Source organism: Dermacentor albipictus, chromosome 1 (genome assembly GCF_038994185.2).
Source record: "Dermacentor albipictus isolate Rhodes 1998 colony chromosome 1, USDA_Dalb.pri_finalv2, whole genome shotgun sequence".
NCBI classification, from domain to species: Eukaryota; Metazoa; Arthropoda; class Arachnida; order Ixodida; family Ixodidae; genus Dermacentor; species Dermacentor albipictus.
In genome coordinates, this window is record NC_091821.1 from 297,833,658 (window position 1) to 297,848,384 (window position 14,727).

The window sequence follows — 14,727 nt, forward strand, 5'->3', positions numbered from 1 at the left end:
ACTTCAATGGAATGTAAAGTCGCAAATAATTGTTCAATTTTGAATTTGCTTGCAACGTTGCTATCCTTGTGCACTGTAGTATCCAACTATATGTTATCTTCAACTTTCCATTTAACTGGTAAATTGAAATTGCCTCAACAAACAATATAAGGTAATTATTAATTATCTTGGAAACTACTATGTATATGAAAAATATATTGGATATTTAAAATAAACACAAAGCACTGAGTGAGCATGAGCAGTTTTATCAGATTTGATTAAGAAATAAATTTATCTCAACAACATATGTACCACTCTTAAATCTGGTGCCTTGGTGCAAACCATCTGCCGCACGTGCAATTAACATTGTCCCAACTGTCCGTAGGCTAAGAAAATACGCCAATGCTACATAGTATTGGAATTGAGAGTTATGCAAAGCATTTTGCAGGCAGCCAACTTTGACGTCAACCCTGCTACAGCACCCCTCGACCAGCTCTTTCATTCTCTCGACAAGTTTGAGCAGGTGCTTCTTGTGGAGCTTGGACATGTTGAGGGCCAGGAAGAGTGTGGGCTTGTCTAGCTGATCCATCATTGCAAGCGTGTTTCTTTACCTCTGTGCCCAGTAGTACCTCAATTGTACACCTCGAGCTGTTCAAGTAAACCCCTGAGGAACACAAAGTCCAAGTTGATGCACTTTTGGGCGAAGCTGCGATTTTCCAAGAGCTTCTTTGTGAGCGTTGGGCGACTGTTGGTGTGCACAGGCCGTCAGTCAGTCTGAGTCGATGTGATCCTGCTGCCATGCTGGAGTTCAATGCAGAATTGTCATTACTCGGACTACATGTGCAGCACAATTGAGCATGCCTTAATGATTAAGCTGCCTGGTATGATGTGAAGGGCCAAGAAAGTTTGGTGCGAGTGTGGGGAGAGAAACGCAGAAGGCAGCACGCTGCTTGCTCTCTGCAAGCAATTGCTGCAGAGAGCAATTGGAAATCAACATTTGTGGGAAACATACTACATGAATCACTACTCATATGGAGGAAACCACTACCCGGTGTTCTGCAGCCGAGATGCCTGGTTTTTCTTACATGTGCCACCAGGCTCAAGCACAGCTAGTACACGGGAATCAGAGCAGGGTGTCTACCAAGTTGACATTTCTAAATTCCCCGTGTTTTCCAGGTTTTCCCTGAGTGCTTTTGCAAAATTCCCTGAGTGATGCAGAACTATGTTTTATGTAAAGTCGCGCTGAAACCATATCGCCCTATGCTGTCACTCTCTAGTAAGCATATGAAAAATTTTTTAAAGAAAACCAACTTAATACAATTTGAATACTAAGCAGTAGTGTTTATGTTATTCAAAAAAAAGATTATAAGGCAGGGGTTATTAAAATGCACAGCAAATAAAATGTCTCCGAAAAAATTTTCAAATCGAGTTGGACATTCTCTAGTACAAATAAAAAAGAGATGCATACAGAAGCAAATATTTTCGAATATAAGCTATTTCTATCAACTGATAGCATGCTCAGTGTCATGCAACTGTCCTGACATACTCAGCTCGTGCAAGACGCCTCAGTGTTGTGTTTCACTGCTTTAAAGAGTTTATTTTGGTTTGGATGAGGGACGCCTGCATCTCAGCATCAGCCAACAATTTGTTTTTTGAGTGCAGGCTCCTTCAAAGAAGCGGTCGCATACTTATCCCCTGGTTCATTCCTCAGTGCGTTGATCCTTTCTGTTCTCGTCCTCCTTTCGCCGCACGTTCGCGCCACGGACCATTTGAAGAATACTCTTGGTCAATTCACAGTCAACGTCCAATTTTTCGGACCCCCCTAGGGGCCGTGAAAACTTCCGAAAAACCAGGCAGTCCGAAAAAATAAATTCATGCCTTTTACTGCCCTTAAGGGCTAAAATCGACACATGTACGTCTGAAAAAGCTCTGAATGCCTGTCAGTGCACTTATTAGGCATATCGGTGCTCCTACTGTGACAGGTGAGGGCGGATGCACACGTGTAAAATTAAGGAATACATACAGTGCCCGTGACAATTGCTCCTTCCTACGTTTGTTACGCTTCACCACGTTACACGACTATAATGAGGCGAAGCAGACTTTCGGGAAAGAGCATTATGCAATGCGCCGTGCTTTCCGAGCTTCGAAGACAAAATTATTGCTGTCAGCGGAGAAATGAAGAAACACGGCACCGAATGACACGAAGCTTAACAGCGAACGTCGAAGCAGCTAGGCTTAGCGTTGCCGCAGTGGTGGCTATGGCTGCCAGAGGATCTGCGTGCGAGAGCACCGGTTCAAGGCGGCGAGGTAATCAAAATAGCAGCGGTGGTGCTTTTCGTTAATGCCGTCTCGGACCTGCAATCACGCAAAACGTTTAGAAAATCGGACGGCGAAGAGTTCTTGCGTCTGAAATTTCAGACATTATGATACATTGACTCTTTGGGGTACGTGGTGGTGCCGCGAAGCCGTCCGAGTTATCGGGAATCCGGAAAGTCGGTCGTTGACTGTACACTGGCCTCCAGCCGACGACGATTCGTTACGAGTCCTGTCTGTTTCTCGAGCCAGCATTACCGCGACTTTTGCCCCTCTAAAAAATTGCAGCTAATTTTCCCTGATAGAAGCACAAATTCCCCGAGTTTTCCCTGAGTTTTTCCAGAGTACTCAAAATCCCTGAGAATTCCCGGTTTTCCCGGTTGGTAGACACCCTGCAGAGGTGAGAGTGAGATGATGAAGCTCAAATGAAGACAATGCCGTGACCATGACAGTTTCGTGATCATGAGCATATACACAGTTGCTGAAGTTGGTAGGCAGACATCCCCAGCACTGCAGCGTAGGAGGCTAGACAGATCCAAAGTGCCTCGAGTTGGTGAAGAATGCATCACATTAATATTATTCGTGCACAGCTATGATTTTCATTGCATGTAGCTTGCAGCCCATTCAAGGCTTTTGCACTTTCATTTGCTATGCGCTTCCTGTTCAGACACAGCACAGTTGAACCCACTTATAACGATACCGGTTTTAACAATGAGAAGCTACTGCACCGTCGACTTTTGTATGTTTTCTATGGTGAAATAACCTGCTTACTACAATGACACGATGCAACATTATTGGTTACAGCAATGAAGTCTGGCTGCTCGATGCCCGAGCCAAAAGGTAGTGAAATGCCATAAATTGAGCGTTCCACACTGTTGCACGAACCTATCTTTTTATTCATTTATTCCTAAAACTACCAATGTATGGAATCATCTGCCGGCCTCAATTGTTAACATAATCAATAGATCTACTTTTAGAACTACTATTGAAGAGTACTTTTGTTAATTTGCACTTTCTAATTTTTAAAATTATTATACCCTGTTATCTGCTCATGCTCTTTATTTTGTTCCACTCCCTTTAATAACGCCTTCAGGCCATGAAGGTACAGTAAACAAACAAATAAATGCGAATTTCTTGAAAATAACAAAAAAAAAAGAGAGAGAGAGAAATTCAAGCTGCTGCACAGCGGGCTGCTGCTCCAACAGCCGTCGCCTGGCTTTCTCCCATCATCCTTCCACCCCTCTGAACAATAAAGGGCTGCGCCCTTAGCTCTACGCCGCCCCACCCCCCGAAACACAAATGGACCATGCCAACTGCGCCGCAAGCAGATTGCTCGCTGACTTCTAATTCAGGGCAGTTCTGCAAACAGCTTAATCACTCGCACTCGTTTTTATTGGTTGTGTCGAAGTCGTTCCTGGCCATGCGGTTTCTCAACTTCGCTTCACTCGCCGCCGAAACGGAAGATGGCTGATCCGCCCCCTGATCATTGGCAATGCACGCCGTTGCCGGTGAAAAGAAAGTGCGCGGCCATGGATTTGGAAACTAAGTGCTTCTAACCGATGAGATTATCATTGCGAATGTGCTCGCATCAGATGACGACGGCGAAAACGGCAGCGATGACACGGTAGGGCAGGCTGCTTGTCTATCCAAAGACGCAGTGTTTCACCCCTGTGATGTAAATTTTATTTCATACCCTGGCACAGTTTCTATGTTACTAAATTTAAACACTATATCATCATGTGGTCCCGACAACCTTTCTAACGTGTTTCTGAAGAGATATGCGGAATCTGTTGCAAAGTTTCTAGTTATTTTATTTTGTATTTCCTTACTTTATGGACAATTACCGAGCGACTGGAAGATAGCCAGGGTTGTGCCAATACACAGGAAAGGCGACCGCACATTATTACAAAATTATCATCCGATATCACTTACATCATCATGTTGTAAACTAATTGAACATATTATTGCCAACCAGATTAATGAATTTTGCACATGCCATCCTCTCTAATTTTCAGCCCGGGTTTAGAAAAGGATACTCAACATGAAAGAGCGTAAGTTAGGGCGTGTTGGTTCATAACTGAGGTTTTTTAGCGCACGAAAAGGGACGAAGGACAGTGGCAAGACGCGGACACAGCGGCGCTAACTTCCAACAATTGTTTCATTCCGCGAAGCACTGTCCTTTGTCCCTTTTCGTGCGCTAAAAAACCTCAGATACTCAACAATGACACAATTAGTGACAGTAATACATTCACTCGCTTCATGTCTCGATAAGAACGGGCAGATTGATGCAATATTTCTTGACTTCAGTAAAGCTTCTGATAGAGTTCCCCATGACAAACTAATTTTAAAACTCAGACGCACTGGCCTCCCAGAAATTTTAATCATATGGATATCAAACTATTTAACCAGTCGCTACCAATTTGTAGCAGTTAATGAGCAGCAATCAGGTTGCCTTCCGGTCGGCTCTGGCGTGCCCCAAGGAAGTGTGCTGGGGCCATTATTGTTTTTATTATATATTAATGACATTACTGCTGAACTTGATCCGAATGTCCTAATCAGGTTGTTTGTGGATGATTGTGTGCTTTTTCAAGAAATAACTTAAAAAAAAAAAAACGACGAAATCCATCTTAACTCCTCTCTTGCTAAGATATTTGAATGGTGTGAAACGTGGAACATGAAACTTAACACTGATAAGACCGTCTTTCTTCGCTTCTCTCGCAAAAAAGCTCCGCTTTCTTTTAACTACAGGCTAGGTCCGCCACCTTTGCTGGAAGAGACTAAATATAAGTATTTGGGTGTCACACTTACTAATACTTTATCATGGAATTTACATATAGATAACATCTGTTCTTCCGCATTCCGTAAACTGTACTTTTTAAGACATAAGCTTAGAAATTCTCCCCGTAGCGTAAAATTACTTGCTTACAATTCACTAATTAGACCAAAACTTGAATATGCATGCATTGTCTGGGACCCATTTAACACTTTCCTGTCCGTGGGAAAATAAGCACTTTTCGGGTGGTCTAGTAAACATTTTTTTTGCTGCTACACCAATTGTTTGATATTAAAATGTTTAGTATCAATTTGTAGAAGAGGGAAAGTGCTTTTTAATGGTGTTGTTTGAAAGCAAACATTTATTACCAATTAATTGAAAAAAAAAAATCACTTAATAAAAAATTTGTAACAGAAACGAGGAAACTCCGCAAAAACGTCAATGCTATACCAACAAGCCCAGTCGTGAACCTTGGCAAGTTCAGTTCAGTGTATACACAGGAAAGCGTGAAGCACCTAGCGCACGTGGGCTGGCATTCGATGTTGTGACGCGACTGGCAGAGGACTACCTAGATCAAGGGTACATCATTTATTTAGACAACTTTTACACGTCGACATCCTTGTTCGTACACTTGTTGGAGCGCAAGACACTTGCTTGTGGCACAACGCGCAAGGATCGTCGGGGCTTTCCAGCCGAGCTAAAGGACACCCAATGGGAAAAAAAAGCAAAGAGAGGAGATGTTCGCTGGCTACGGGACCAGGACGTACTATATTTACAATGGAAGGAAAACACCACTTTTACCTCGCATCTTTTACCAATTTTCTTAACTCGGTGCGCGATCGAATGAATGTACGGCATCACCACTGTTTTTTGTCGTGTGCTTGGACCGCAAGGCTCCTTCCCAGATAACGGAGCCCTGGTTCCGATTTCCTTGGTAAAAGTGGTGTTTTCCGCACCGGAGAAATTGCTGAGCATGTGTGCAAAGGTGAACCCAGGTGCCACTCAGAAAGAGGTTGTGAAACACAACACAGAAAGAAGTTCGTTGACTGCGCTGAGGGAGTGGTATATTCCATTCCACTTCAGTGCGGCAGAAAGTACATCGGTCAGACTGGACGATGTTTAAATGAAAGATTAAAGGAACATGATTATAACGTTTCAAGAACAGTCACCGGACACCTTGGGATACATTGTAGAGATTGCGGATGTCGGCCATTATTCAAGAATTGTAAGATTGTGAGCAAAGATGGCAGCCAAATAACGCGGGAGATAATCGAAGCTGCTGAGATTGCGCGTTTGGGTAGTATGTGCGTGAGCACGCCCTCAGTTTCCCTAAGTGCAAAGGAATTAGATTTCCTCAAGCGCTAATAGGAAATTTCGTATCCGGGGTTTTTTGTGATGAGTGCAGCAAAAACGATCGCATGACAAAGCCGGCTTGGCATTGGTAGATGGCAATATTTGTAAATAGTTTTTTGTTTGTTTGTTTGTTTTGTCGCTACCGCCCTCCCCCCTGAGTATCTTCCTGTATTTATTCCACTGACAAGGGAATAAAACGATAGTTGCAAGTAGCGCTCTGTGGTGTGTGTCTCTTCTGTGTGTATCGTCAAACTGTTGCGCATTCCAACCTCCAATATACTGAACTGAACAGTGTAACCAGATTTGGAGTCCGCCAAAACCCACAATTTATACCCCCATTTATTAACTTTGTCCCGCATGTACTGTCTAATTCCGGATCTGCCTTTGGATTTTACCATCCTCTCGTCAACGGAGAGGCTCCGATCAGGCTGGAAAAATTGGGCGGATGAGGCGTTGATGTGCTTCAGCAGCGAAGCTACGCGATGCAGCTTGCCATGGGATGCGGCAGTTGTCTTCTCAGGGTCGGACACACTCAGGAATGCAAGCAACGCTTTGAATCGATTTCTTGGCATTACCGAAGGCGGAAGAACACCAGAAAATAATTTCCGCATGTTCCAGTAGCAGTGCAAGTGCGGTACTTGTACAATACCCATGTAAATGAGAAGTCCGATAAACTTCTTCATCTCATCGGGAGTCACTTCCTTCCAAGATCCGTCTCTCTCACTGTATGATTGCTTCTCCAAAATATGCATCCACGCATATTTATTTGTCATGTTGCCTATCTCGGTGATTATTTCCGCCGTGAAGAACAGCGCGAAAAAGTCGACGGCTCTTGCGAAGCGCCGCGCGGCACTGCGGAGCGCAGCGCCGAGGTCGACTCCCGGCCGTCTTCACGCGCAAAACTCCACTCTTTGTGCCGCCACCGACAAGTGGTCCTGTCCAAACGACGTTGACACCCTGCAGATAAGAGCTGTAGCCTTTAGAACACGCCGCATGTCTTTAGATCTGATCGCGGCCACGATAAAATGGCTCGGAGTGGAAAACGGAACTTACCGGCGGATACCTGTCGACGTTCCGGGGCTACTTGACGCACTTTCACCGTCCGTGCTGAAGTCGGATGAGTCAAAATCATCTCCCGAGTCTCCGCTGCTACCACCATCACAAAATTCTGATGCAGACTCATCGGAATCCGTCGAAACTCGCCGTTTCCGAGGAGCAGCTGCGCGTGACGTCGACGCCATATCCGAAACTAAGCGCGCTCGTCATGCGTGATTAAAAGGCGTTTTAAAAAATCCCTCCCGCGGCCAAAAAAGAAAACACAAAAGCGAAACTTGAAAAATAGTTGTCCTTTTATGCTCTGGATGGCGCTAGCTGTCCGTAAGCGCTCCGAACGGGAGAAAATCGACGTTGAAACCATCGACAACATACTGTCGATGGGCATAGGCGCGGACAGGAAAGTGTTAATAAACACAATATCACCCGCCTAGAAAAGGTACAGAGAAAAGCTGTAAGGTTTATTCACTCTAAATTTTCCCCGTATGACTCACCCTCTAAATTAATGCAGATTAATGGTATCGAATGTCTTGAACAACGAAGAAAAAATTTACGTTTGCAATTTCTTTTCTTGCTTTGGAATCAAGATCTGGCTATTAACCCTTCTCCATATCTGTCACTTTCAACATCAAGGCATTCATGCTACCATCATCCTAATTCCCTGACGCCGTATCTTGCGCGAACAGATTTATTCAACTTTTCATTTTTCCCTCGCACTGTAACCGACTGGAATGATTCCTTTTTGCCTTTCGCCACACTTTGATGTTTTTTTAAAACTTTGTTATTATTGTTTGTTGTTGCCATTTAACCCACCCTGCTTGGACCTGTACAAGGTTTGCAGTATTGAATAAAGAAAGAAAGAAAAGTTATTAGAGGGTTTTAGTTTAGGAGATGCAAGTGGCTTGCGAACGCAAGAACTAGGGGTGACGGTACTGCGCACGCCCAGACCGCTACGTCTACTTGCGTCCTCGGGTTGCTGGGGCGGCCGAAAACATCACTGCCTCTAAGAGGTTGTGTTACCCACGTGACTCTCGCGGTGTACGAGAACTTATGAGAAGTGAGACCTGCTGAGACAAGCCGCCCTTCCCGCCACACTGCGCCACACAGACGGAGAACATGGCTGCGCCGGTGAGGATATGTGCACATGTGCATTTCACGGCCAACGTGGTAAAGAAGCTAGTCGCAGAGTGCACAGGCACGCTGTTGCCGCAACGGCGACATGTAAAAATTTGCAAGAGGCTTTAAATAAGCAGAACAAAGACTACAACAGATTATGCTGCACGAGACGCCCAAGTACAGTTTACCAAACATATGTTTGGATTGCTTTGGCTCGGCCTCAGTCGTAACCTAGTTGCGAGGATAATCTTATAAATCTTTTGCCTAGTGCCGACAGACATTTTTTATAGATATTAACTGCTTTTAACCCTTTGAGGGTCAATGACAAATATACGGTGCCGTGAGCAAGTCTAAAAATGGTCAATGCTGCATATTTACGGCGCCGTCTCCACGTTTAAAAAGCGTGCCAATTTCCTTTTCTTTTTCTTTTCTGTCATGTGCTGCCACTATATGGGAATGCAAGGAATTTTTTTCACGTGCCTTCCTTCCTCGGTTTTTGTTGCATGGCTTGTTTTAGAGCTAGTTTGCTCCCGCGCGTCTATCTACTGCCGCTCGCGCAATGGCGCGCGCGCAGGCGGGCAGAGGTTTAGGTTTTGTTCTGCAGGCGGTTTCGGCTTGTTGCACTTGCAAAACTGATGGCTATTTTGTTACTAATTGCTCAAAGGGCGACCATTTGTTTCTCGCTCGTTCAGTGTTCACAGGGGTGTGCATATAAAGGATGCCGCTGTGCATGCGTTTTCGTTGCTTTTTTTTTTGACACTCGCAAGAACTAATCCCCTCTGGTTTATTTATTTATTTATTTGTAATACTGCCAGTCTCAGTTGAGACCAAAGCAGGTGGGCACAATTTTACAGAAAGAAACAAACAGGTCATGTTACATGGTACATAAAAGAAGAAAAAAAAAGGAAAGACACTTCCTTAACTACTGCAGAAATCACCATTAGTACAATACTCTTGGTTAGTATAACAATATGGCCATAACAATATAACAATGTAGTTAGTATAACAATATAACAATATTGTATTACTAGAATTTATATAAAAAATAGCGAATGAATGACACTTGTAAGATCAGAGAACTTATACAGCTAACAGACAACCGCGCAGAAGCGGAGAGTTTGGGGTTTGAAATGCATAAATTTCACGCACAGAAATAAGTATTACAGATATGTGGGTTAAGATTAAGATATGTGGGTTTGTTAAGTGGCGTCTTCTCTGTTTGATGTCTCCAGCAGGTTGATGAACGATGAAAGCGACGGAGAGGAAACTATGTCTGAGTGGAGGAGATTCCATTCTCGGATCGCACGTGGGAAAAGTGAAAACTTGAACGTGTCATTGCGAATACTGTACTGGTTTAGTGTAAATGGGTGATTTTTTCGTGACCGGCGTGATGTAGACAAAGTAACGTACTTAGTTCGGTCTATCTTATAACTGTCGTGCGTTAGTTGGTAGATGAATTTTAAGCGGGCGTGTCTGGCCCTAACAGATAGTGTTTTAAGACCTGCATCAGCTAAGAGGCTTGTAGGGGAGTCATAGGGACTGTATTTGTTAAAAATGAACCTCACAGCTTTTCTTTGCACCTTTTCTAGTTTTGATATGTTAGTTGATGTGTGTGGAAACCAGATGATGTTAGCGTATTCTAAGACGGGGCGAACAAAAGTTGTATAGGCTAGTAGTCTGGTGTGTTTCGGTGCAAGGCGTAAACATCGTCTAAGGAAAAAAAGCTTGCGTAGTGCGACTGAGGTAATATTATCAATATGTAAGTTCCAAGAAAGGGTAGAAGAGAATGTCAAACCTAGGTATTTGTGGTTATTTGCTTTATTCAGGCAAGTGCCACCGAGGGCGTAAGAAAATTCTGAAGGATTCTTTTTTGTTGTAAAGGACATGCATACAGATTTAGTGGTGTTAATTGACATTTGCCACTCTTTACACCAATTGCACACCAAATCGAGTGCCCTGTTTAATAATAAGTGGTCTGCGTAACTGAGAATTTCTTTATAAATAATACAATCGTCCGCGAAGAGCTTAATGTCACATTCAATGTTAGCAGCAATGTCGTTAATAAAGATCAAAAATAGCAATGGGCCCAGTACTGACCCTTGGGGAACACCGGAGGTGACAGCTACAGACCTGGAAGGGGTGTTATCTATAATAACATATTGTGTTCGATGTGATAAGAAGTTTTTTATCCATGCAGTAATCTGACCACCTCCGATTGCAGCCTCCAGTTTTGCAACTAATTTTACATGGCTTACACAATCAAACGCTTAAGATGAAGGCGATAAGATGAAGATTAGCGGAAGGTTTCCACACATCTTGCTTTTTTGACGGGCACACAACTACAGTTTTCTTGAGTGCACACATCTACGCAGTTCTATTACACTATGGACGTACATATTAGTGTAAGAGCCGGAACATTCGAGTCTTGCGAAATATTCTCCTGTGCGCATTTTCAAAGCCTTTAAGGGGAGACGCTTCTCAGAAACATTTTTTTAAAAATATTAATGCTAGACAAATAAAAATTGTACCACTTATATAGCTTGATATTCACATTCCAAATCTGTTTTTAGATTTAGGATAGCTTGATGCTTTCATGTCCTAAGTGCCATGTATAAGTGAAAAACAGTGCATGTTTGTGCAGCTACTGGACCTAGCAGTTGGCATGATATAGCAGTGCAAAATGGCTTTTCTTGTACCTAACACTCCAGTGAGTGCTAATAACCAAGATAACGCACTTTCCTTTACAGGCAGCATTTTGAGAGAATTTCATATCTGGTGCTTCATTTTCAATGGCTGGTACCCAAGTGTATTGAACATTCCCATTCTTAGAAATAAACGGATTGCATTAAATACTATACAGGTGCATTCTACACATCTTAAAGATTATGCACACCAAATTTGGTCTTGATTGGACCACAATAAGTACATCAAATGTCATGCACAAGAGCCATGTTTGGCCAAAAATATGAAGCTTAGAAAAACGCAATTGAAAGTTACAAAAGTTCTTTATTTGTGTTGTAGCACTGAAATCTATATAAAAATTGCACACAATGCAGGCCAGGGTATCTCGATCTAGTGCACAACTTCAAAATTCACCTGGGCCATAAGTTGTCCCCTCAGAGTCCTTGTAAGAACCATGCTAAAGACGAGCCTTTTATGGCCAGATGGCGACGGTGAGACCTTGCCTCTGCTGTCAGCTTCATCGACATGCTGGAGATCCTTCTTCTGTCACAATCTTTGCTCAGCGCAACTAGTTCCCTGGAAGGAAGCACTCCTAGTTCCTGCAGAACTTGTTCATAGCTTTTGTGCCCTTGGTTATACCACAAGACAGCAAGTGCTGTTGCCATCTCCACGACTGTGCGCGAGGCAAACCTTGTCTTGGGGCACAACAGCCAAATCGTGCTGTTCAACGATTCGGCTCCATTTTCAGTTTTTCCCTTGACACAGCGAGTGAGTAGCTGTTCTTCTGTCAGCCTTTTGTATACAGGCAGCATTGTCTCACCTTGGCTCTTAGTGAGAATAGGGGTGTGCGTTGGGGCTGCCTGACCCAATGCTTCTGCCCGCTTGAATTTGCACCAGGAGTCTTCTCCTTCTGGACAAAACTTGTGGCTCTTGGCGGTGTCTGTTGAGCATGAATGGAAGAATGATGCCCAGATTGCACAATACATTCCACGCACACTTCCTCTGTTGGCAGTGATGGCTACTTGAAAGTAGCTCTGTAGCTTTGAATGACTGCATCTGTAAGCTTCTGCCCTCGTGGCATTTTCAGTTTTCGCAGGGCAGTCCCAAGCCGCTTGGCTACATGGTTGGTGCAGTCTTCTTTTGTGATGGGCGCACTTCCATACACTTTTGCCACTGACACAGCTGTATAAGCCTTGCTGCCGCCATCGCTGAGGAAGGTTGTAAACCTCAGTGGAGTAGTGTAGGACTCAGTCCTCTTCCATATCCTCAAAGCAGCATTAGTCTCCATGGCATGTGCTGAGCAATCTGCATTTTTTTCGCACACTGGCATATGAAAAGCTTGCCATATTTCTTCCTCCTCTTCGCTTTCAAATGGCTTGCGTGTACTGCAACTCTGGCAATAGTTGGAAAGAACTTCAAAGTCTAGGCAAAGTCCCGTTTCCACAGAAATGGCTGTGCCATATCATTATGGCTCTTGTGGCCTCTTTTCTGCCAAGTGCCATCAAACATAACAGCTAGATTGGCAGATCCCACTTCCTGTGCTGTTGCATTCCTAGCCAACTCCAAGTTATCAGCCACTGCTTTTGTAGCAGCGAGGTGCACCTTCTTCGTTATGGCGGTGAACGATTTATGGTGCATCGGTTTTGGCAAACCAAGAATTGCACAAAAGCGGACAAGCTGATTGTGCCCAACTCCAATTGCGCGCGCCGCAACCACCGCCTTGACATTCACGGCGAAACTCTCTCTTGGGCTGGCCGAAGGGCGCGCTCCACCGTTAGCGTCGTCTGCCGGAAACGCATGCCGCGACGAATACGTTGACAAGATAACGGACGCGCTACACGCTGCATTATTACAGCACAACTCCAAAAACGACGCGAGTCCTTTCCGTTTGTTGGCCGACTCATGGACAAAAAGGTCGCGCCGTCCGCACGCCGGACATGCCGCGGCGCTCACCAGTGTGTTCACGACGCCTATCTCGCAGATAAAAGTGCTTGCCGTCTCCTCGCCGCTCCCACCTTGATTCTCGAAGATCCTTAACTTTTTCTCTGATGCGCTGACAAATTCGTCTACGCTGTCTACGAATCTTGAGCGGCCGGCCGGCTCTGAACCGTCGAAAGCGTCGCCGTCACCGACGTTAGGCTTAGTTGCCGCAGACGCCTCCGTTGCACGCCGCTTGACTTTGCGGCGAGTTCCCTTGAACTTGTGCCTCGAACGATGCTCCCGAGCTCGAAAATCGCGTTTCTTCACGGGATCCATTGAAACAAGGAGCAGAAAAAATGCTTGAAGGCCTGGGAACGCGTCGAGAGAGCTGTGCGTCGCAGGAAGAGCAGACAAGCTATGGCCGCGGCGCGCGCTAACAGCCAATGGCGTGGCCGGAATCGCACCACGTGATTTAGAAATCCAGCGAGAGCGCTCGGTTTTGGCGGTGAAATGTTTTTATTATTACTTCCCGGGGAGACTGTGACGCGGGAAAGCCGACCTCGGAGAGAAAAAGCGTAGGCCTACTGCCTTGCACAAGCCCAATAGCTTGCGACGCCGCGATTTGACGCATCACGCGCTGGAAAATGGGCCAGATTTGCACCTTTTCTCGCCACCTCGGGTGCTTTCACCGAGTTTATTTATAATTTCCCAATCATTTACGGCTCTGATTTTTTTTATATGTGAAAGAGGAGCGATCAATCTTGCTGAAACAGTCAAAAACATAAAACTGACTTTTTTGACGAAAATCGCCGTTTTTCGACCCGCGTCTCCCCTTAACGATGTGTATAACAATGCATTAAATTTTAAATTTTTATAAGTTTATTTCCTATTTTATTGTTGTTATTCATGAATGAAGAGTACCTATATACCAACGCAAAATATTTTTTTCTCACTTTACGGCCACCCTAGAAAAATTACGGTTCTTTTCTTTTTTTCGAAATACGTCCCCAAGAAGAATTGGAATCTGCAATAAAAAAATCGACCCTGGGCGGTCACATATGGCGAAAAAAAAAAGAAACAAAGACCCTCAAAGGATTAATAAAAGCAGTTTAATGTACTGTACTTGGTTAAAACACGCTGGCGGGCTAGTTGGTTAGAATCCATGGTAGAGTGTACAAGCGCGACTTGGACGAGGACGAAGAAAGAAACAGATACACAGACACAGCGCTTCACTTTCAACTATATATTTTATTTTCGCACGCATCGATAAATATATACCGTGCGAGCGGAAACAAACGTGACAGCAAAAAAGAACATTGAGTGGTACATTTCGTTGAACCGGACACGTGTGCAAGGCAAGGGAAAAAAAGGGGAAACAAACATCTACTACAATTGTCCCGAAGACAAGCAAAGGAATCGTATCTCCTTTTCCGAAAGTGATACCGAAGGTTTGCTTACGCACTTTTGCTGTAATTTTGCTATCTCGTGTGCCTCTACAATCTCCCTCGTCATCCTGCTATGAGCCTTATACAGAACGG

At 44.3% G+C, this 14,727-nt stretch overlaps 1 protein-coding gene and 1 pseudogene across 3 annotated transcripts in view; both read right to left on the bottom strand.

Moving 5' to 3' along the window:
- Window positions 1-14,727, bottom strand: part of Mo25 (calcium binding protein Mo25) — a 185,572-nt gene that overhangs the window by 121,332 nt on the left and 49,513 nt on the right. The window lies entirely within an intron of this gene.
- Window positions 11,577-12,997, bottom strand: LOC139057264 (uncharacterized; annotated as a pseudogene).